The following is a 23229-nucleotide window of genomic DNA, read 5'->3' as shown; positions in this document are numbered from 1 at the left end:
CCTTAGCCAAATCTCAATTCTTCATTATAGCTGAGCCCACATGCAAAGCTGAAGTGGGAAATACCTGTCGAGCTCAATCATGATTCACGGAAAATGTCTCCAAAGGCCAAACTGAAGCCCTCCCACTGATTCCTGCCCCCTTTCCTCAACAAGGCTTCTTTTTTAAGTAGAAAAATGTTATTTGGCTTGTGCAAAAAATATTTGACCTTGCACATTTTGGGTGCTTCAACTATGAATGGGGAAAATAAAGACTTACCAACAATCTTGACACAAATTAAAGAAGGATCATGAAGGATAAATGGGAAAGAGATGAGATTGGCTGTTCTTTTGGGACCTCAGGGACCAAACTCTACATACCATGAGTTTAGTGGAGATGAGCAATGGATCTAATCCCAAGATTTGATTACAGTCCTAGCCCAGTCACTAACTGGCCAGAAACTATGGGCACATGACTTCAACCCCAGTTTTCCCTCCTTCAAGTGATGGGATAGGGCTAAAACGGGCTAAAGCCCATGCAGAAGTTTCATTGATGCAAAATGTGTGAATAACAAAATCAGTGATTTGGGGACAAGTGTTCATGTCACCTGGTGAGCTGGGCTGGCAGCCCCAAGACATGCTCTGGAATCCTGTAGTGTTTGGTTTTGTCCCAGGTTCTCTGTACTCAAATTCTCAGCATTCCAGGCCTCCCATGAACCTTTCTAATGCCTATGGCCACTTGTCCCCTGCACCTGGGCTTCTACCCTTCTGTAAACACCCATTGTATTGCTGTCCCTTTCTTTGTTCTCACTGCTCTCTACTCGGCCTTCTGCCACATTTACCCAAATCCTAATTATGAAAGAACTTTTCAGCCTGTCCTTCCTGACCTCCCCTAATTATCTTGACCCAATACTCTGACTTATTTCCCTCTAACTCATGGTTTCTTAAATTCAGCATAACTGACATTTTGGACCCAATACTTTTCTGTTGGGGGATGGGAGGGTTATCCATCCTATCCATTGTAGGATGGTCAGTGGCATTTCTGCTCTCTACCTGATAGATGCCAATAGTAAATAGTGACACCTGAAAATGTCTCCAGAGATTGCCAGATGTCCCCTGGTGGACTGAAATCACCTGTGGTTGAGAATCACTGTTCTCCGCACTACTCATGGTATAAATGGATCAAAACCAGATCTGGCTCTCTCATTTCTAACTCTGTGACCTTGAGGAACTTACTTAATCTCTCTGAGCTTTAGTTTCCTACATACAGTGGAAGAATAAGGTTTCTGACTAGCAGAATTGTTGTAGCAATCATATGGAGAGACTCAGACACGTTTGGGATTTTTCGGTGATCTTTAGGAAGAGCCTTCCAGAAGTTGGTTGCAGTGGACAGAAGGAGCTTTAGAGAGAGAACTGCTTCTAATTCTCAAGCAATGTGCTGGACATTAAGTAACAACAACAATGACATAGCACTTCTGCAGAAACTACTGGGCATCCATCAATGTCCTGAGCACGTTGTGCATGTCACATAAAGGAACAACACACAGTGGTAGCAGAGTGAGGAGGGATTCTGAGGGCATCTCGGTGACTCACATTCAGTGGATACCTGGCCCAGTCCCCTGTCATCCATTCCAGAGTTGTTGGGAGCAAGAGGACGGTGACTAAGGCCTCATAGAACAGTTTAACTGGACACTCCTAGTTGTTCCTAAGTGTCACTGCTGTGGGGTCCCTCTCTTATCCCCTCACACAGAGATGGAGTTATCCTTCTCTATCTCACCAAACTTCTCAGGAGATTCTGGCAGCTGAGGGCTCTAGTAGAAAAGGGTGGTGAGCACTGGCAGAGGAGGAGGAGGGCTGAGGGTGCTGAGATCCTCCAAAACTCAGAGAGCAGCAGCCCAGGCCAGGCCAATGTGTGCAAATGGAGGACAGCGATGGGGGGTCTGGTAGAAATGGCATGGATGGCCAGCATTTCAGAAGCAGGAAGGTTCCTGCACCTGCTGCAACAGAAATGCAGTCTCGAGAAATCTGTAGATGAAGGCTTATGGCAGACACCTTTGGGACCATTCAGGGCACTGGAGTGCTCCAAGAAGCCCTGCCTCCCCTGAAGGGCACAGGTGCTGTGAGGTAGGCATCACCACGGGTGCTACATCCACAGATGGTAAGTGCTTAGTCATCACTTTTTCAACTCTAGAAAATTGATAAAACACCGAGTATAGTTAGACGTCTTCCCTATGCCCCTGTGATAGATTGGGGCTTTTTTTTTTTTGAGCATTTCAAATCACCTCCCATAGTCACCTGTTCACAGGGCCAAGCTTCTTGGGAGAATTTCATTCATGATTTCTACTGAACTTATGTAATCCCAGCAATCAGTCTACCAAACAGAAGACAAAAACCATATTTACAGAAATTTGCATGCAGTCATGCTAAGCAGAGTGGCAAGGAATGTACTCCAAGTACCACTTCATTTTGAGCTTTTGTGTGTTTCCATGCAAAGATGATGTCAATGCTGACATTGTAACTCACATACACACCTGTACTAAATAGTCCCCTTGTGGTCTCAATGTCCTTGGAAAAAGTTAATGTAGACTCAGTCTTGGTTTTCTGGCCATTAGCATATTTTCCACCAGATAGACTGGATTAATTTTATTCAACTAAAATGACATATCATGTGGTTATCATTAGTGTTATTGACCAGATACTTATAGCTTTATACTTTCTGGGTACATGGTGAAACTTCATTTTTTGCTGCCTTCCAAACTGGGGTGGTACCATGTCATTAGTACTGGCCAGTGCTTGTGAGTATAAGGGATGAGTGACACTCCCATGGTGAAGTATTTAAGTACTGGCATGAAACCATTCAGAGCTCTCCTTCCCTATCATAGTGATGGGCCATGCTTCAGATGGTGACTGCTGCTCTGGGCACTCTACTGTAATGTAGCAATACAGGACAGAACCTACAGACACAGTACAAAGGATGTGTAGAATAAGTGAGAAATCAATCCTTGTTGTTTGAAGGCACTGATACACAGAAGGACAGAATTGTTACTGCAGCACAACCTCACCTATACTGAGTAATACATGTCAGGACTTACCACCAGCCTCTGTTTTCAGTCCAGTGAAAGCACCAGAACAACTTCCAAACCTTTAAAACATAATTCAAAACCTTTTTATGTTTACTTTGTCATCTACTTCTAATTTCTACTGAACTACACTGTAGTTCCTTCAATATTAGAGGGCTGGAAGGTCTTCTATTCTCAGCATGTATGTATCCTAACATATTCACGTGTAAGAGAGCATGTATTTAAAGATGACAAAGGCCCTAGTATAAATCCACACCACTGTATCAGGAACCTTGCATCATGCCTTGATTTGCATAATGATATCTTACTAGGACACAGTGAATTTTATTTACTTCAAGGCACTATCACAGAAATGATCTCATGCAATGGGCTGGTAATTTTAATCTGACTGGTTTGGTTTTCATTACAAAGTGAAGGGTCACATGGCCAGCTATGGGTGAAGAGGTGGATTCCTTCCAGATACTCTTTTCGCTTGACATGATTCCAAACCCATGCTCCAATGAGGTTTGTGGGCAAAGACACCAAATCTTGCACCTGCATTTACAGAAATTTGCATTTAGTCATGCTAAGCAGAGTGGCAAGAATCCTGCAGTGAGGGACCACAATGTAGAATTCAGATCACTGGAGATATATATTTTTTGGGGGGTGGGGAGGTACTGGGGATTGAACCCAGGGCCACTCAAACCACTGAGCCACATCTGCAGTCCTATTCTGAATTTTATTTAAAGACAGGGTCTTACTGAATTGCTTAGCACCTCACTTTTGCTGAGGCTGGCTTTGAACTTACAATCCTCCTGCCTAAGCCTCCTGAACTGCTGGAATTACAGGCGTGTGCCACTGTGCTTGGCTGGAGATCACATTTATTTATTTTAAATCTGACCCCAACCTTCTCCTTCTACTTAAGTTGGTAGTCCAACCTGATCTTTCACAGCATTCGTGACCAAAATGTCAATATCCACTAAATCAAAGATATCCATAGTTCTAGAATTTAGAATTCATGTGGACCAATATTTTGCGAGTACTTTCCAGAACGTTCCAACAGCAGTTCGTTATTCCATTACGCGCCATCCTTCCTCAAGGACCCCTGTCGCTGCTCACTCCTCCTTTCACGTCTCCGCTCCACTCCTTTTCATTCCTGTCACCCAGATTACAGAATAAGTGTTTTCTGGGCCCCACAGAACTTGGAATGTGGGAGGCTGTTCCAATTGCCCACTCGGCACAAGGACCCTTTCATGGAGTTTCTAACGAGCAATTATTTGACCTCTAAAGTCTTTTCTGCTCTTTGACTTCCAAGAGAACCCATTCAAATAGAGAGTTTTAGTCACTTCATACTTTGCCAGTTTTGAATATTAGCAAGATAGGAAAAACCAGAGGGACCTCTTTGTGATGCTCTCACCCGTCCAGGAACTCCAGTATGTAAATTTCCAGAAGAAAATAGCTCAAGCACTGCCCACTGGCCAGCGATGCTGCTTATATTTTTAGAAACCACATGGGCTCCCTGTCAGACACCAGTCTATGAGCTTTAGTATGGCTTGGAGTGTCAAGCCCATGGGAAGAGGACCCCCAACTGACCGTGGTATGCAAGAGAAGCCAAGTCCTGAAACCCTGAGAGAGTGACAATCAGAGCCTTTCCCCGAAGTTCTCTGCGTGCCCCACAGGAGTGCTTTTGGGTGGCCTGTGGGTTAGTCAGCTTTTCGTTGCTGTGACAAAATTCCTGGGAAAAACAAAGAAGGAAAGATTTATTTTGGTTTATGTTTCAGTCCATGGCCACTTGGCTCTGATGGTTCTGGGCCTGGGTGAGGCAGAACTTCATGGTGGGAAGGGCACGGAGGAGCACAGCTGACCACCCCAGGAGGCTGGGAGGCAAAAAGAGACAGAGAGGAGGGTCCAGGGACACAGCATAGCCTCTGGGACCCACCTCTTCCAGCCAGCCCCCACCAACTCCCTATTGCACCACCAGCTGGAAACCGGGCCTTAGACACATGAGCCTTTGGGGACATTCCAGATGCAGTCTATGACAGCCTGTGACCTTCTTACATCTCCACTAGACTCAACTGCTCATGGCAAACACCCCAGGCCTCTCTCGCCTCATTTTCACTCCTGGGATCCCTTTTACCTACAACTTCCCAAACCTCTCGTGTAGTATCCACCCCAGTTCTGCCTTACGGTAAAATTATTCATATTCTTGCCTTTGCCTCTCACCCAAACTCACTCCAACACTAAATTTTTATCCAGGAAGCCCAGAACTACAAGAGACTCATTTAAAACCCATCCTCCTTTAGATCCCTGCATGGTGGGTTCAACATGAGTTCACAGTACCAGAAAGAAAGATTCAGTGCCATCAATGACCCAATTCATTCAAAGGTGAGATCACTAGAGATAAAGAAAGAAGTCTGGCTCCATCCTTGTGACTGAACACCAGAGCTCAAGAATCAGCCCCAAACCCAATATTATGTATAGTGCATTAATAGGCATTAATAGAAACATTTAAAAAAGAATCAACCCCAACAGGCTGTCCTTCTGCAGAGGAAATGTTTAGGCAAAGGATAGCCAAGGTGTGATGGAGGTAGAATCTGTTACAGAAATGTCCCTGAAGCTCCCATGTCACTGACTGGCCAATAAATTGGTTAGAACCCAAATAAAACAAAAGAAACATACCTGGCCTCCATCAGATCCTTCCCCCATATGGGGGCTCTCTGGTGTGCCCTTAGCAACAAAATCTTAGTAAGGACACAAAGACCTGTGTGGAAACAGTTTGCCTCACTCTCAAGTGACATTATTCTGCATAGTTTAAGAATGATATTCCCCTCCCGCTGGCTCTGGAGACAGCCAGGGAAAACAGCAGGTCAGGAAGCCAAGGAGGGAGTTAGCATTTTATTGTTCTGCAGAAGGACTTCAGTGTGGGTTTGCAGGTGATGCAACTGTGGGGACAATCAGGGCAGCTCTCAGACCTGGCTGTCCCCACTGGGGCACCTGCCATGGCTGAGCCATGCAAGGAGGAAGTGATAAGAAATCATCGGATCCCTGTGGAGCATTGGTTTGCCACTGAAGCAGTTTCCTTTTCCTGGTTGTCTGGTTATATAATTCTTTGGCAATGAGGGACATGCAGGGATATGGAATATGGGACATTTCACCTGGAGGAGAATAGGGTTGAGGATGTGCATATTCACCCTCCCACACATAGATCCCTTTGTCTGGCTCCGTTGCCTCTCACCTCCTTTTCGTAAGGTTCTAAACCCATAAGCAGCACATTATGCTGTGTTGCCTTATTGCATCTCTGTCCATGATGCTATCATTCACCAGAGAGCAGAATGTTTTAGCAGCTTAAAGTAAACCTTTTCCTTCCCTGTGCTAGTCAGTTTTCCATTACTGTGACAAAACAACAAAGATAAACTATTTGAGAAGAAAGAAAGATTTATTTTGGCTCATAGTGGTTTCAGTGGTTTCCGTCCATGGTCACTTGGCCCCATTGTCTGTGGGGAAACAGAAAATCATGGAGGGACGTGTGCATGGTGGAGAAGTTGCTCATCTCATGGTCGCCAAGAAGCAGCAAGAGAAAGCAAGGATGTACTCTTCAGAGTACATCCCCATTTCCTTCCTTCAACTAGGCTCCACTTCCTAAATGCTGTACCACTTCCTAATAGCCTAGAGAGTGGATTAATCCATTGATGAAGTCAAAGTCCTCACAACCCAATGACTTCCCAAAGGCCCACCTCGGAACACTGTTGCAATGGGGACCTGGCCTTCAACACGTGAACTTCAGGGGACACTTAAGAAGCAAACCACAACACTGCCATAATAACAGTGGTCAATGTCGGGAAGGCTTTATTAAAGTGTTCTCTGGTTCTTTTGTGCCTCTTCATGCGTGGTATTTGTGAATGGGCTGTTGAAACAACTTTATTACCTGATGGTGGCAAAATTCTATAATTCCACACACCATTACTACATAGAAATGAACACTAGGGGCTTGTAGCCAAATTGGAAGAGACCATGGTCAGCAGTCCCTATCCACATCATTCCATCTGTGCTTATAAATGGACAGAGCCTGCTGTAAGTAGGTGCATGTGAGTGGCCAGTAGCCTGCCTGATGATGTTTCTCCTAAGCACCCAATTCATTCATTTATTCCCTTAGTGGGTGGCAAATGTCTCCTGTAAGCACAATCTTAATAAGAACTAACATTTCTGAAGCACTTACTCTTTACCAGACATGTCCCCAATCCTCTACATGTGGGGACTTGTTGAATCCTTAGAATGAACCCTGTAATCCTCTCCATGTGAGAGATAAGGAAGGCTGAGACGTGTTGAGCAGCAGACAGCCCAGACACGGCCCAGGCTTTACATTGCCTCACATGTATGTCTGTCTCTTGATCTGTTCCAAATAGATATGAAAAATTGTTTTTATGTCCGGGTGATGTGGGAGGGGTTCTTACATTTTGCTGTCTGAACTGTAGTGTCAGCAAGTACGGATGGTGGACATTGGTGTGGCAGGTACAGCTCTTGTTTGGCACCTGGGAAAGAAATATGCCGATCAAAGATGCAATGAGGGTAAGGGATGCTCCTGGGAAAAGAGCTGGCATGCTCACAGTGGAGAAGCAGGCACGCCCGGAGTTAATGAAGTTACAGCCAGACCTAGTTCTTGATTGTAAGCGCTACCATTTGCATGGGCTGGCCGACCCTCTGCCCATGGTTAATATCTGTAATTCCATTTCACCCTGACATGGCAGCTGTGGCCCATCATTTGATCTATCATTTCCAAGGAACTCCTGAGGTTTCTTCTCTTCCTTCTTCCCGTCTGTGTACTTGCAATTGGTTTTAATCAGAGGCAAAGACGCTGAATCAGCTTCTAGCCTGAATTTTTTCAGCTGGTGCAAAGATTCCGTGACAGGGCTGCTTTGACATTTTTATCATTCTCTCTTAGACCTGAATAATGTATCATGTCCTCCCAGCCCTCTCCTCTCTTCCCTCTATCATTTTACATAACCAGAGTGAAGCACTCTTGCCTTAAAAACCAAACGCACTTGGGATGTGCCTGCCTTTTCTCATGGACTTCTACACCCTCTTTTTTTCTGTCAGTGTGAATTTTGGATAACCACCCCCCTTCTCTCCTCCTACTAATTCAGCTTAGATTTGTGGGTGGATTCTATGTATGAACTCCTCGTTGAAAGGTATAGATTCTGCAGCAAGTGAAATGATTCTTGATTAAAGATTCTTGGTTAGGAATCTGATCTGTTCCTTAGAAATGAATTATTTTTTTCCCAATAAAGAGATTAAAAAAAATTAAAGGGAGACTATTTGATAGACCCCTCCTGGGAGCTTCTTCCCTGGGCAGTTTCAATGTTCAAACATAGAAATAATAGTTCTAGCAATACCAACCCATTATGTTTGTGGAGTTTTTCCCTCCATGCCAATAACTGCCGTGTTGTGCTTGAATGTCCATATGCCTGCTCAGGAACCGCTTTATCAGACCTGAATGGAGTTATTTCCTCTCTTTATAAGCTAAGAAAATTAACACAGAGATGAACAAAGAAGAAGCACGTCCATGCCCCAGCACAGCTAAAGGCCATGGAACTTGGGGTTTGATATTAGACACATAGGAAGGTTTCCTCCAACTGGACAAAGAAAACTACTGAATTTATTATTTCATGAAAAGATTCATCTTGGGGTCCATCAGAAAGCAAGGTCCTTTTGTAGATATAAAATAGATTTTTAATTACCAGCCCTTAAGAACTACTCAGTCTCTTTCAGCGATCTGCTTTGGAGCTAGGTTATGTCGGGATTTATGACTATCCATGGTATTAAAATATTCAACTAAATATGAGCTAATGTGTTTCCTTCCCCATCCCAAGCCACAACTTCCTCCAAGGGTCTGGAGCCCATAGCACATCAGGCTGTAGAGACTCTGCCTTCCCAAATCCAGTAGGTTTCCAGATGGAAAATTATAATCCTTTCTGGGAAAGATTAATACATGACCAACCGTGATAGAATGATTGTTAAATTTTTTAAGAATTTTCTGGGGATTCAACCCAGGGGTTCCCGTGTATCACTGAGCTACATCCCCAGGTCATTTAAAAATTTATTTTGAGACAGGGTCTCACTGAATTGCTGAGAGTCTCACTAAGTAACTGAGGCTGGCCTCAAACTTGCTCTCCTCCTGTCTCTGTCTTTTGAATCATTGAGATGGCAGGCGTGTGCCACCACACCCAGCTGATGATTGTTAATTGTATGTGTCAGCTTGGCTAGGATGTGATATGCATGGCCTCATTCAATCCAATGATGGTCCTAAGAACAAAGACTGAGTTCAGGGATACAGCTCAGTGATAGGGCACTTGCTTAGCACACAGGAGATTCCTGGGTGAAATCCACCAAAAACAAACAAACAAAAATCAAGACAAAGACTGTCTTGGGGAGAAGATATTTGACCTTGAGACAGCATTTCAGAAGCTTGGCCTGAGTCTTTGTTGCTGACCTTCTTGTGGACTCAGGGCAGCAACATTGACTCTCCAGAATCTCCCCCATTGGCCTACGCTACGGCCACACTACAGCCACACTACAGCTATTCCTTAAAACCTCCCCCTCCCACCCCACCCCACCCCACCTCTCCTGTCACGTCTGTTTCTCTGGAGAATCTTGACTAATTCAAATGGCAGCAGGTCCTCCTGCTCAATCTTCCCTGACAAGTGACACCCCTTGGGCCAGCCAAGTGGGCTGGGCTCTCTCCACCCATGATACTTTTTTTGTTTCTTTTAATGAAAAAATTCAGTACATTTTTGCTTGTTAGATTAAAACTGCAATTTGTAGCAGTTGATTCTTAATGGTAAATGCTGAAGTCCCAGCCATTTCCTTGGCCAAACCTCAGTGACATCCTTGGACTCCGCTCACAGGCCACCTCTTCCAGTAAGCTTGCCCTGAGGCCCCTCCCAGCCTTCCCACGTCTCCCCTCAGCTCCACTCTATGCTCCCACGGCACCCTCTGCACAGATATAGCTATCACTGGGTGTGGCCTATTGTATTGGAAGGTGTTTTGTGTATAGCTTTTTTCCTGCCATAATCTGGGCTCTTTAAGGCTGGGATTAGGTTTATTTATGTTTGTATCCTTGGTGGATAACATGGTGTCTGACCACGGTAGGGGTGCATGTATTTGACCAAGTTAGTAAAAGGATAGTTTTATATCAGTGTTTCCATGTCATTTCTAGAAGGTTCCCCTATGCCCCCAGAGTGGGCTGGAAAGGATATATCCTTCTGTGCCTGCACCCTGCTCTTAGTCCAGCTACCTCCTTTTCTAACCTCGGCAGGTCTTTCAACCTCCTCGGCATTCCTTTCCTTTCTGTGCAGTGGAAATAATGTGCACCTGCCCCACGGGGTCACCATGAGGCACCACTGGGTCACCATGAGGATTAAGTGATCTGGGAGTGGGATGTTCTAGGAATGGGAGTGGCAGCCCCATATCACTAAGCATTTGTTCAACACACACGTTCTCCAGTTCTCTGAAGCTGAATCTGCAAAACAAGCCAGTCCTCTCTGGCTGCACCCTCAGTTCCCACGTTTTCCTTCTCTTGCTAAGACGAGGGCATTGCCCGGGCCCTGCCTCAGTCCTAGTTCAGGATAGCCTCTCCCTCCAACCTAAGAAGCCTCCTGGGGTCTCTCAGGCAGGTTTGATTTCAGAGGCAGAGTGATGATTTTCTTTGCTTTCAGAGATTCCTAAGATATGTGATCTCAAGTGGGGGTGGTTTTGCCCCCCCCCCACTCCAGGGACATTTGGTAATGTCTGGGGACACTTTTTATGCCACAATTGGGGAATGGAAAATGCAATTAGGATCTAGTGCATAGAGATCAGAGAAGATGCTCAATGTCCTGCAATACACAGAACATCCCTAGATAACAAAGCATTGTCTGATCCAAGAAATCATTAATGCTGGGGTTAAGAAGCTCTGTTCTATGCAATAGTCACGACCTTATGCAAAAGATGCGTCCTTCTTCAACACACAAAGGCAGGCAAAACAGGCCACAAGTGTATGTCAAAAAGGTTCTCCAGTGACACAACACTGGTAAATATCTCCATTCATTGTTCCTCTCGGTTTCCAAACTAGATCACTACTTAATTATTTCTCCTCTATACTAACATTATCACAAAGGATATGTTTACTTAATATTGATATGGGATTTGATTGGGGAGGCAGGTAGTGACAGAAATTGATTGGCATTCGATGACTATATTGGATAATAAAGGAAACGAGATGCATTAACAGACATTAAGATGTCTACTTGTTTTATCAGTGGGTAGAGACATTCAGTAACATAGCTTGTGGTTCAAAGTGTCTTTTCTCCACGTAGGCCTGGTTCTGCCCTGGCTCTGACACAAACTGTGTGGTATTTCCCAAGTTACCTAACTGCTCTGTTCTTTGGCTTCCTCACTGTACAATAGGAATAACACACACTTCACAGAGTTATTGGGAAGGAAAGGGACATAAAACAAGGAAGCATCCAACTTCAAAAACCCTGGCTCTACAATTTTCTAGTTATGTGACCCTGGGCAAAAACGTTAACCCTTTGGAGCCTCAAGTGCTGCGTCCATAAGATGGAAATACTAATATTATCTATTCCACAGCACTGTTGTAAACATAAAATAAAATATGGGAAGTGCTTCTTTTACAGGAAGCTGTGTCTCAAAAAAAAACGTACAAGTTTTTTTTTTTCAAACAGCTGTTTTTTGGGATTCAGAAAGAAGGACTAAGTATGGAATTCTTTACTGACTGAAAGCAAAGCTTGTGTGGTGTCTAATTTTAGGTGTTGATTTAGCTAAATGAAGAAATACCTAGATAGTGTATTATTTGGGGTGTGTCTGGGAGTACTTTCAGGAAAAGTTTAGCCCATGAGTCAGGGTGGACTGGGTGGGAAACCCTGCCCTCGTTAGGGTGAGCATCACCTGGGTGACCAGGACCTGGAGACCACCAAGTGGGGCACCCTCACCTCCCATGTGACATCAGGGGTCCAGGCTCCCCGGCCACTGGACTGCAAGACTCTTCCAGCAGCCTCTCCCCCAAGGTTCCCAGGCATTCAGCCTCAAACCAAGAGCTACACTGTTGGTGACCCTGTTTTGGGGGACTTCATATGTGCCGTGAGAGTCTGCCAGTGTCCCAAGGCTGCACAAGCAGGCATCCTGACCTGGGATCTCTCTGCTGCCTCAGTCACGTGAGTCAATTTCTCTTCTTTCCTATGTCTCTGTGCATGTTTTGTTGGTTCTCTCTGAACAATGCTGGCTGATGAACACAGCTTAGTAAGGAGCATTCAAGATCGCCTATGAACTTGCCGTCCTTCCTTCTGGCCCAAGAGACATGGAAGTCATTTGCAGCTAGGTGAGAGGAACCTCAGCTCTGCCCTGTTTTAAGAGGCCAAGGAAAAATGTAGGCTGTGTGTAAATACTCCCTTCTCTCATCCCTATTTCCAGCAAAACACCCACAGTCCCTTGTTCTAATGACATTCTGAAATTCCAGAGTAGGAAATTTGCTTAATAACAGAGTCAACATGGTGATGTTTGGGGAGAAGAAAAAAAAAACTTTTTCAATCCACAATAATCACTCCTCAGTTGAAGCCTGAAGTCACGATCTTTCATGGAACGAGGGCTGAGGAACGTGTCCCTTGGGTTTCTGTGAAAGATCAGAGACGCAGTGTGGGATGGTTATGTGAACCCTGCCTAATGGGTTGGGGCGAAGAGCAGTGGGCCATCAATCTGTCCTTGAGTTCAGCCTTGCCCATGGACAATTATAGGCAAATTTGAGCATAATTTTGTAGATAATTGAGATCAGAAGTTCGTGCCACTTGCATGGTGACCACTAACATGACACATTCTGCATCAAGGCAGAAGACGGATGGAAGGAGCTCTGGAATCTTATTTTCATAAGGGGTTATTATTAGTGCTCATCATAACTCACAGGGAGACATGCCTTACTTTATGTTTGGGATATGTAAAAACAATGGGGTGGAGAAAATTAATCAGAAGACATCTAAAGTTCTTAAAAGAAAAGGAGATACTAAAACAGGCTCCAAAGCAGAATCAAACCTCATCATCCGCAGCCCATGCCAATCCAATTCTCTTTACTGGGATTCCCTCAAACAAACAAGTGGAAGTAATCAGGCACACAAAGACTGCGAATGACCAGGCAGATAGAAAGAGATCAGAATAGGGGGCTGGGGCTCAGGTAGTACTCTTTCCTGGCATGAGTGACACAAGAACCTCAAGGAGGAAAAGTTTACTTATTCCAGAGGTCTCAGTCCATAGCTGGCTGGCTTCACCCTTGGGGGTCAAGGTGAGGCAGAACATCACTATGGAAGGGTGTGGCAGAGAAAAGCAAGTCAGGACATGGCACCAGGAAGCAGAAAGAGAGAGCTCCACTCTTCAGGGTCAAAATATATATCCCAAAGTCTCTCTGCCAGGAGCCCACCTCCTCCAGCTACACCCTGCCTGCCTACAGTTACACCCAGTTAATTCCTATAGAGGATTAATGCAATGATCAGATTAAACCTCTTATAATCCAGTCATTTACCTATGAACGTTTGGGGGACATCTTATCTGTGTGTGTGTATGTGTGTGTGTGTGTGTGTGTGTGTATGTGTGTGTGTATTTATATACATAGATCCATATATATTATACAGACAGATCTACCTCTCTCTATATATATAGATTGATCTCTATATAATATAGATCTTATATATTATATAGATACATATATGGAGAGTAATATCAATTATTTAAGTGGCAGTTCTCTTTGATTAGGCAGACGAAATTTTAATATAATATAGTCAGAAGAATTTTCTAAATATTTAGAGTTAGAGTGGGTTCCAGTAATCTGAAACAAAATACTAAAATGAGAGCTCCATAAAGTTTCAAATAAATAGTGGGAAACACACTCTATTACCCCAAGCCCACCCTTTGGAATATAAGCAGGACCTGTGACTTACTTGCTTTTAACCAACACAATATAGCAAAGGTGTTGGGATGACACTCTCTTGATGAGGTTTGTTATCTGGTAAAGGTGCTCCATGATATCACTCTTGTGACAAAGTTTCATTGCATAAGAAGGTCCTAGCAAACGGGAGAGAGAAGTTCTCCCACTGGCCTTGCAGATGGAAGAAACCACATTGTCAACTGCCTATGGAACGTGCAGAGAGGCAGGGCACTGAGGAGCAGAAACCCCTTAGAAGCCGGCCTCACTCCTAGGCACAAGGAAATGAATTCTGCCAATGCTTGTATGAGCTTGGATGTGGATTCCTCCCTAGAAGGGTCTTCAGATGAGAAAGCAGCCTGGTCAGCCCCTTGTTTGAGATAATACATACTTGTTTTTTCAAAACCGCTAGAATTGGGGTGATTTATTACAAAGCAATAGAAAACTGATGCTTGCTGTATTCGTTATCTTTGTATCATTCCTGTGACACAGTGCAGTGTTTAACTCAGCGTGCTGTGTAAATATTTTTTCTTTTCTTTATTTGTCTGCTTATTTAATTATTTAGTGAATAAATGGAAGAATTAAAACAAGCCCTCACCCCTCCAAGCCTGTCTCATCAGGATGCTAATGGAATGATGGAATGTTCTGGCAACAGAGGGAGCTTCCTGTTCTGGGAGGTGTATAGATAAGAAGCCAGATTCACACAATGCCATGGGCCCATGGGCTGGTGGGCAGAGGAAAAGAAAGGGCCTGAACCTGGTCTGTTTTCTCAAGTCCCTGAGGCCTAAAGGAACACGTTCTATATAGTAGCAATAGATTTACCAAGAAGCAAATGAACTTAAGCTTTAGAGCCCCTAATTTCCACCTGCTTCTTCCAAAGCAGTTTTGCATATATTACTTTGAGAGGGTCTCAAAGACTCCATACGCTCGAGGTGCCATAAAACCTGTATCCACCTACCTCTGATAAATTATAGAGAACAGGGACACTAAGTATTTTCCTCTGCAACTGAGGGACATCAAATAGGTTGATTGCAAAAAGAGGTACCAAATAAATGCTTAAACTGAATTGCTATTTTTCTAGAGATATCACAAAAAAAAACACCTCTAAAGATTTCATTCATTCATTCATGCTTAAATCTAGAGTTATTGGTTGTAGACAATTGTATATAAATTGTTACAGTGTATAATTTTTACCCCTTGGTGTGTGCACTTTTGTCTGTGTGGTTAACCCCTCTGTAACAGATAGACTATTGGAAATACTCATGTTTCCTGTTTGCTTCTTTCTGTCTGGTGGTGGCCTTGAGCCTGGTCATCCCTCTAGGGATATAGTCAGGAGCAGGGACTAAGATTCTGTAACCTACTGAGGTCTTTTCCAGGTTCAGATCCTTCTTAAGATTACTCTCTCCAATATTTCTCAGTGAATAAATTGTTTTATGGAGGGACAATATCTCTTTTAGATTATATTGGTTTGGTTTGAATAAGTTCAAGTAGAAGGCAGAGCAGAGACCTCAGTGGTGAAAACTAAATAGAAGTACTAATAAAATCGTACCTGGTAAGTACTATCATTGGTGGATTTCTTCTCTTTCTTTCTTTGATTTTTTAGTTATTGGGTGCTTACTATTTTCCTGGGCCTCTGGGTCCTAGTAAATGGAGATTCTTTTAATATTCTTTATAACTATTTCCTCTCTTCAGTACAGATATAAATTAAAGGTACAACTTCTTGATCATTTAGTAAAAGTATTTGAAGAATGTTGATTGCATGAAAACTATCCAGATGTCATTTCTTCCACCACCTTCCTCAATCTGCCAGAAAAAAAAGACAGCTCTTTGTAGAAACTCTAATGTTCTGACTACCCTTGTTCTACATCTTGCTTCCCCTTCTGCCTGGGGAGTGAGTGAGTCCATGTAAATGCTCCATTTTCCTCAGCTCCTGGAACTAACCCCTTGCCCTCATCCCCCTTTTGCATTTAAGACTACGTAAGATCTTACCAGTTTCACTTTAGCCTATTAGGCTCAAGTTCAAGTTCAACCTCCATCCAAGCTGAAACTACCCAGGGCCAAGAGTCTTACATTTTGTAGGCACTTGTACTCCTGTTCCTAGGGCCTCAGGCCATACTTATCTTACAGGGACTGTTATGCTACTACTTGCATTTCTGTAATTCACATTGATGTCTCCCCTTGACATATGAGAGAGTGATGTTGGCGTAACATGGAGCAGTGGGAGGAAAGAAGACAAGCTCTCAGTGTAGCCATGGTGCAGGCACAGGGATGTTTTCACTGCATTTTAAGAAAATTAAAAATTTTTATTGTAGCTAGGAATTCTTCCCCAGGAAGATCACCCCAGGTGTGTGTTGGCAACTTGCGGCTGTTCTTTGGCAGCCTTAAGAGCTGACCCAACAGCCCAAGGCTCCAGGGTCATCAGCACTGCCCAGTACCCACTGGACTTGCTCTAAATGAAGGGCTTCTGACACACTCACTTGGTTACCATTATGCATGTTTGATGTCTGGCCACACTGAGGTTCCAGCTGTTTTTGCTCATGCTCTGACACCTAGGCAGGATTTAGGTGGAATGTCCTACCCTACTATTCCATTGGCCCTGTCATTTTAGGGGGCAGGGTTTTCAAGGGTCTATGTCATGTGGCTGCCAAGTGTACTTACCTGGGGGCAGTGCTGAGCCTTCAGCAGCATGTCCTGATGCTCATAGGATCTTGGGAGCTTTGCCCATCAGCCTTTAGTCTGCCTATATCAGAAACCATGGCTATGACTCCTGTCCAGCATCTGTAACTTAGTGTCCCCAGCTCTCCTGTTCTTCCTCTGAGTCTGGCAATCAGAGAACTGCACTGTCCTGAATTCTTCAGCTTCTCATCTGCTGTGGGCATTCTCTCAACCCTGAGGCCAATGGTGTCATTGGCGTCTTTGTGAAATGCCACAGTGCCTGAGCATCTGGGATGGCTACTGCATTTGCTTTGAGGGAAGAGGCTCAACACAAGGATAGAGCTCAACACTGCCAACTTACCCCCTCCCAATCTGCTCATGTGACCCGGAGCTGAAAGCCATAGGCCATAATTGCTGCACACTGAATGGATAAACAAATCGTAAATAATTATGTGAACACATCATAAACATGGGGCCAACCTGTCTCTGTTAGCCTGTCTGTCTCCAAAGGCTGAAGGAGTAAGATGAACAAGGGTGCCTCTTTCCCAGGACTTGAGGCAGCAGGAAGGGATCAAAACTTCAAGCAGAAGTTTCTCTTATGGGTGGAGTGGGGCAGCTGGACTTCATCTTGCTAAAGCTGAAGCAAGAGGAAGGGGGTGGTCTAATGGACAAGGGAAAAATTGCAAAGCCAAGGAAAAGAGAAAGAGCCAAGGCTAGATTCTAAGAGGCATAAAGAGCCTCACTTTCTGAAAACACTAAAAATACATCTTCTTGCCACTGCACACATATGAGCACAAATGTGTGTGTGTGCATATACACACACCTCTGCACCACTAGAGACTCATCCTTTCTTTTCTATAAAAAGAAAATTATGGGTAACCAGGTCTGGTAAAGGCCACAAGCAGGCTGACACTGGCCTGTCGATATGTTCTGTCTTTTGTTCACATAAGTTTATGAATTATTTTTACATGAAATGCCCTTAGTTAGCGGGTGTACACTGTTGTTTGCTGTTGTCCCCACCACGCCCTAACATCACAGTGTTTCTTATCTCCCAGGTCTCTCTAGCAGGTTTTTCTCTCAAATCCAGTACTCATAAATTTTTGTAGAGGAGACTTTCCTTTGGGTTGTAGGACAATTAGCAGCCTCCATGCTTTCCACCCACTAGATTCCATTGGTACCCCATGCACCACCCATAGCTAAAATGTTTTGAGTTTCAGAGACACAAAGCAATTTCCTTAAAGTCTCGTGGCTAGTCAGTGCCTGTACCAGGAGTAGTTCTATGATCTTACACACCTAGCTTAGTGTTCTTTCTCCCATGGTATGGTAGAACACCCACAAATTAGCAGTTTTCACTTTATATAAAGAATTTACTGAGTCTCTCTGAAGACCTCTTAAGGTAGATTACTTGACACTCTTAATGTACAGTTCATGGTAAATGGCTAGATGTATTATTTAGACGTGATGACCCCCATATCTCTGAGCCCACTTCCTTTGCCTATTCAATGGGAGTAATAATGGTACCCAACATCAAGCTGATCTGCACTAGTTGGCCAGAAGTTGGTTGGGGTTGTTTGGTGTCTGTGATTTACTGGATCTTAAATACTTTGACTCACCCGACCCATCTTCCTAAGTTGTGATGATAAAGTGAGAGAGTCCAGATATGATTGGCACATTGTAAATTCCCAGTAGACATGAGCTGCTATTTTCACTACCCACGGCCATAACTGGGTAAAGGAAGCTCACCTGCCACTCTTACGTTATATCCTCTCTCCTTCCCATGCCTGCCCCACTCACAGGGTGCCTTCTTGTTTCTCTACTTTGGCTGACTGTGCTCATTCTTGCCTTGGAATCTTTGCATGTCTTGTGCCTCCTGCCTAGGGTACTCAGACCAGGCCTTTATTCTGCTTCTTGGTTTGTAGAGTTCTGTTCAGGTGCCCCATCTTCAGGGAGTCCTTCCCTGACCTTCCTCTATGAATATTAGGTGTCCCCTTAAAACTCATGGGTGAGACAGGCAAGAAAATTTAGAGGTAAAATGACGGTTGTGAGACCCTCGATCTAATCAGTGCATTGATTCCCTGCTAGGGATTAACTAGGTGATGACTGTAGGCAGGTAGGTGTGGCTGCAGGAGCTGGGTCATTGAGGTGGTGCCTTTGGAGTTTATATTTGTGAGCGGAGCTTAGTCTCTTCCTCTGCTTCCTGGTGTGATGTCCTGAGCTGCTTTCCTCTGCCTCATCCTTCCTAATGTCATGATGCTCTTTCTCACCTCTGGCCCAGAACAATGGAGTCAGCTGTCTCTGAACAGAGACCTCTGAACCCAAGAGCACCAAACAATTTTTTCCTCTCTAAAATTGTTCTTGCCAAGTCTTTTAGTCACTGCAGGAAAAGGCTGACTGAAATAAGTACCCTCCACCCAATTCTGAATACCACTGTGGTAGCTGGACTACTATTGACTTTTGTTATTGGGTGTCTTCCTCCTGTCTGTAAAAAGGAACTTGGTATGTGTGTGCCATAGCTCCACATTCTGTCATGTCATGGAAGAGTCAGAGAGCCCAGCAAACAGCCTCGGTGCTCAAGACATACTTGTGGAAGGAATAAATTAAATAAGAACTCTGACTCTGATTCCAAGGCTAGTATTATTTCCTTTTCATTAGATGTAAGATGAACATGATCCATTCACAAACACTTTGTTCACTGATTCATTTGTCCCTTGTTTTTTTTTTTTGTTCATTCATTCATTCAGCAAACATGTACCGTGTACCTTATCGGTAATCTAGCTTCTCTGTGCAGAAAATTTCAATGAGCAAATTTCACTTTTTCTTATTCTTCATTATCAGCTGCAAGTGAGTAGAAAAAATAGAGGCTTCCAAGACAGATGCAGACATGTTTTTTCATATCAGCATTCCCCAGGTCTTGCTAGCCCACTATCACCCAGTGCCTCTTCTGTGTGCCAGGTGCCACCCAGGCACTGACTCTGCAATGGAGAGGTCTGGTTCCAGGCCCAGGCTAATTTTTCATATCACAGTCTTCTCTGCTCTGTTCTCCTGCCATGCCTGTGCTCATCACCCTGGCCTGGATGCCTGCATGGCTTTCTCAGGTGCACACAGACTGGCCTCTTATTGATCAAGACAGTTCAGCTGCTGGCAGGCCTCAGGGAGACAGCTTGCTGCATTCTTTTCTATTTAACCACCACCAGCTCATCTGAATTCCTAGAATTACCCTCTGGTTTCAAGACCATCTGTGAACCAGCACACGGCTTGCTCAGATCTTCCCTATTGTGCTTTGCTTTTCCTTAAAGCATATACACTCTATTCTTCATAAGGATTTTAAACCTAAACATTATGTGTCAAAAGTCAGGAGTAAGGCAAGTCATGGACACAGGGAACCTGTGATGTCTGGATCCTATCTCTCTTTCTTAGGTGGTGATTTTAAGGTCTTTCATTTTGGAAATCAATCTGGTTGGCTTTCTGGACTGGGTAAAGAGGGCAGTTTTAATTTTAGATTGGCAAGTGGCTGTTTTCATAGGACTCAGCCATTCCTACAGCGTGTATTTCAGTCAGCTCTCCACACAATGCTCCTGGAGCTGAGCTTTGACTGTGCTCAGAGGCATCATCTCCCTTGGGCCTCCAGAAATTCATCCTCTACAGTTTTGAGCTGCTGTTGAGTATCCTTACAGATCACTTGTCAGCTTTAACCCCTGAAAATATACAGTGTCTCTCCATGGGTTCTCCTGCCTGCTCAGCTGACTCAGAATCTGAAGGACAATTTTGACCCAAGACCTAGTGAATGTGTTGGAAAAGGAAGCTCCGGGGAACATCCAGGCTTTGCATCCAGGAATTATCACCATCTGAGTTCTAAACACCAGGATGGTTGGTTTTCCGAGAACAGACTCAACATTAGAGTCCATCTCATTACAAAGTCCCCATGTGCTAGGAGGACCACTCTTCTCTTTACAGATTTTAGAGCAAATTATTGTGGTTTCACCCAGACAGTTCTAACTATTCACAGAGCTTAGCAAATCATAAGGTACTGGGAGTGGATAACTCTGGCTCTCCATAGTCAGCCAGCATCAATCATTATATGGCATTAACATCCCTAAACTTTGAATCCAGTGAGATTCAGAAGGTTCTTTTTTATTTTTTAGGAATTGGTTGGGGTTCCCTGAAAATGCTGGAAGTCTTTAGTTTTTCTGAGGCTGTGAAGGGGACATATGATCAGTAATAACCTAGATTTTCTGCTTTTGCTGCTGCCTGCTCATGTGCATCCCGAAGCTCTCAGGCGCTTATTGGGTTCTCACTGGGTTCACTTACATGTTTCTCTGTCAAAACCAGCTCATTATTTAGCTTTTGTCATATTTTCTGTCTCCTGCTCTGGTTCCCTAGAGTAGTTTCTTCCATTTCCAAAGCCCTGCAGGGCAATCAGTCCTACCCCCACCAAGGTTAATCTCCAGTTTAACACCACTGTTTATGCCAAGGGGACTGTCATCTTAAGTTTTCTGCTAAGGTCTAGGCTAAGGAAGTACAATGATATACTCCCCACTTTCTGTCACACATTTCCATAAAAATAGCACTCACAGAGTCCTTTATGGATGTGGTGTCCCCAGAAGTGGCCTCTGACCCTGAAGGCCAATGGTCCATGAGGCCAGGTAGTTTTCTTCATTACCATATAGTGTTTAATAGACCTCAAATGAAAGCAAAGGCCCCCGTGCATGTCTGCTTTGGCCACATACACATAGGCCTTAATTTCATTTCAGAACACCTAGGACCATCTTGACTATTCCAGGAGAAGGGACACTTTATCTTTATGGGATGACAGAATAGAACTGCCTAATAAGGGTCATCACCATTGGCCCAGGTGAGATGACTTGTCTAACCCCTACCCCTAATGTTTATGCTCCTGTGCTCTTTAGTCCCTGGCTTCAGCTCCTTATTTCCCTAGATTTGACATTAATTCACAGCCCAAACCCTGAATTAGATCTAGGCTTTGTGTGACCTGGACCTTATGTGAGAGACTGGGAAGGCAGGTATCTGCATAACCTTCTCCCTGGGATTTGGTTCTATTCCATCATTCATCTACCTTAGCATTGAGGTACATGTGAAGGGGACTGAACTGCCTTGTTACCAAGTGAAAGGTGGATAAAAAAGAGGGGACTGTGTGGGACTCTCAGAAAACCTCTCTTCAAGAGAGAGTACATCATAAGCCCAAATGTACAAGATGTTCTCTATTTAAATTCTACTCACTCTTTCGGGGCCCAGTTGGATGTCATCTTTTCCATGTGTCCTTTATCCTTACCCTAACACTCATTCAACATTGTGGATTTTCACTCCATCTTCAGCATGATCTCAGTGCTCTTTGGGATGTAGCTGAGGCCATCAAAGCATTGTGTACCATCCATGTATATCTAACAGGAAACACTTGTCTTGAGATGGTGGAGCCCTGTAACTATTGACCTCATGCCTAGTTCTGGGCTTCATCTTGATTGATGCCCATAACGCTGCTCTGGACTTCCATTTCACAATTTTGTTAGAGAATGTGATTATTTGAAGTGGGTATGATAAATTCATCTTATAAGAGCCTTTTGCAACATTTTTATTAAACTTTACCATGCCCGGGTTCATAAAGAAGAATCACAAAAAGATGGATCTCTAAACAAATTACCAACTTTTTCCTTTACATCACAAAAACTATTTTGGAAGAATGATCCTTATTCTTCCACTACTCCTGGTAGTCAGGAGTCTGAAGCAATCCTGATTTGCACTTTTCCTAGATATTCTCTTATGGCTACAATTAAGATTTTCCAAAAATATGAAAGCTTCAAAGTTCTTAGGGATGAAGAGCCTGGCAGTGACAATGTGAAGGCTTGTGGAACATAGCATTATGATACTAATGATTTGGCCATATAAAGTGTCCTTCTTGAAGCACACAGCCTGGATCAGACTGAGGCTGAAATTATTGAGCACACTTAGGAAATTATTCTTATTCATTTCTGGTTGTATTTCTTAATTGTTCACCTTGTTCCAAAAGTGATTTGTGGCAAGAGATCTAATTTGGATTTGATTCATGATATAAAGACTTATGAATTTTCTTAGCCCACAAATTCAACATGATCCAAAAGTAGTAACCTTATGGTGCTTTCCCTAGGCAGATTCATCCCAGGTAAAATACCTGGGTTGGGTGGACAGGAATGGAACACAGAGGAAGAATGTAGGACAGTGAGGAAAGCTTGAAGGGCCCAAGAATATGATGTTAGTCTTGAGAAACAAAGAATAGATCTGAGAAATGCTCACTAACTGTCAGAAATGCCGAACTATTAAAAGAGATTTCAAATGAGTAGGATGCACTTTTTTTCCCAAAGCTGAATTGGGTCAGATGCACAAAAGCTACAAGACATCAAATTCTCATGTAGTAAAAGGAGTGATTTCTAAACAAAGATTTCTAATGGAGCACACAACTTTCTTGTGAGACAGCCTGCTCCCCTTTATCAGCAAGGCTCAGAAAGAGACTCTGGCCACCTGCAGGGATATTGTGCCAGTTTCTTCTCTCTGGTCCTCTGGGGCCTGGGCCAGGGAGTGGGTGCAGTC

This window comes from Ictidomys tridecemlineatus, unplaced genomic scaffold, assembly GCF_052094955.1.
Source record: "Ictidomys tridecemlineatus isolate mIctTri1 unplaced genomic scaffold, mIctTri1.hap1 Scaffold_48, whole genome shotgun sequence".
Classification (NCBI taxonomy): Eukaryota; Metazoa; Chordata; class Mammalia; order Rodentia; family Sciuridae; genus Ictidomys; species Ictidomys tridecemlineatus.
Note: the sequence above shows the minus strand (reverse complement) of the source record.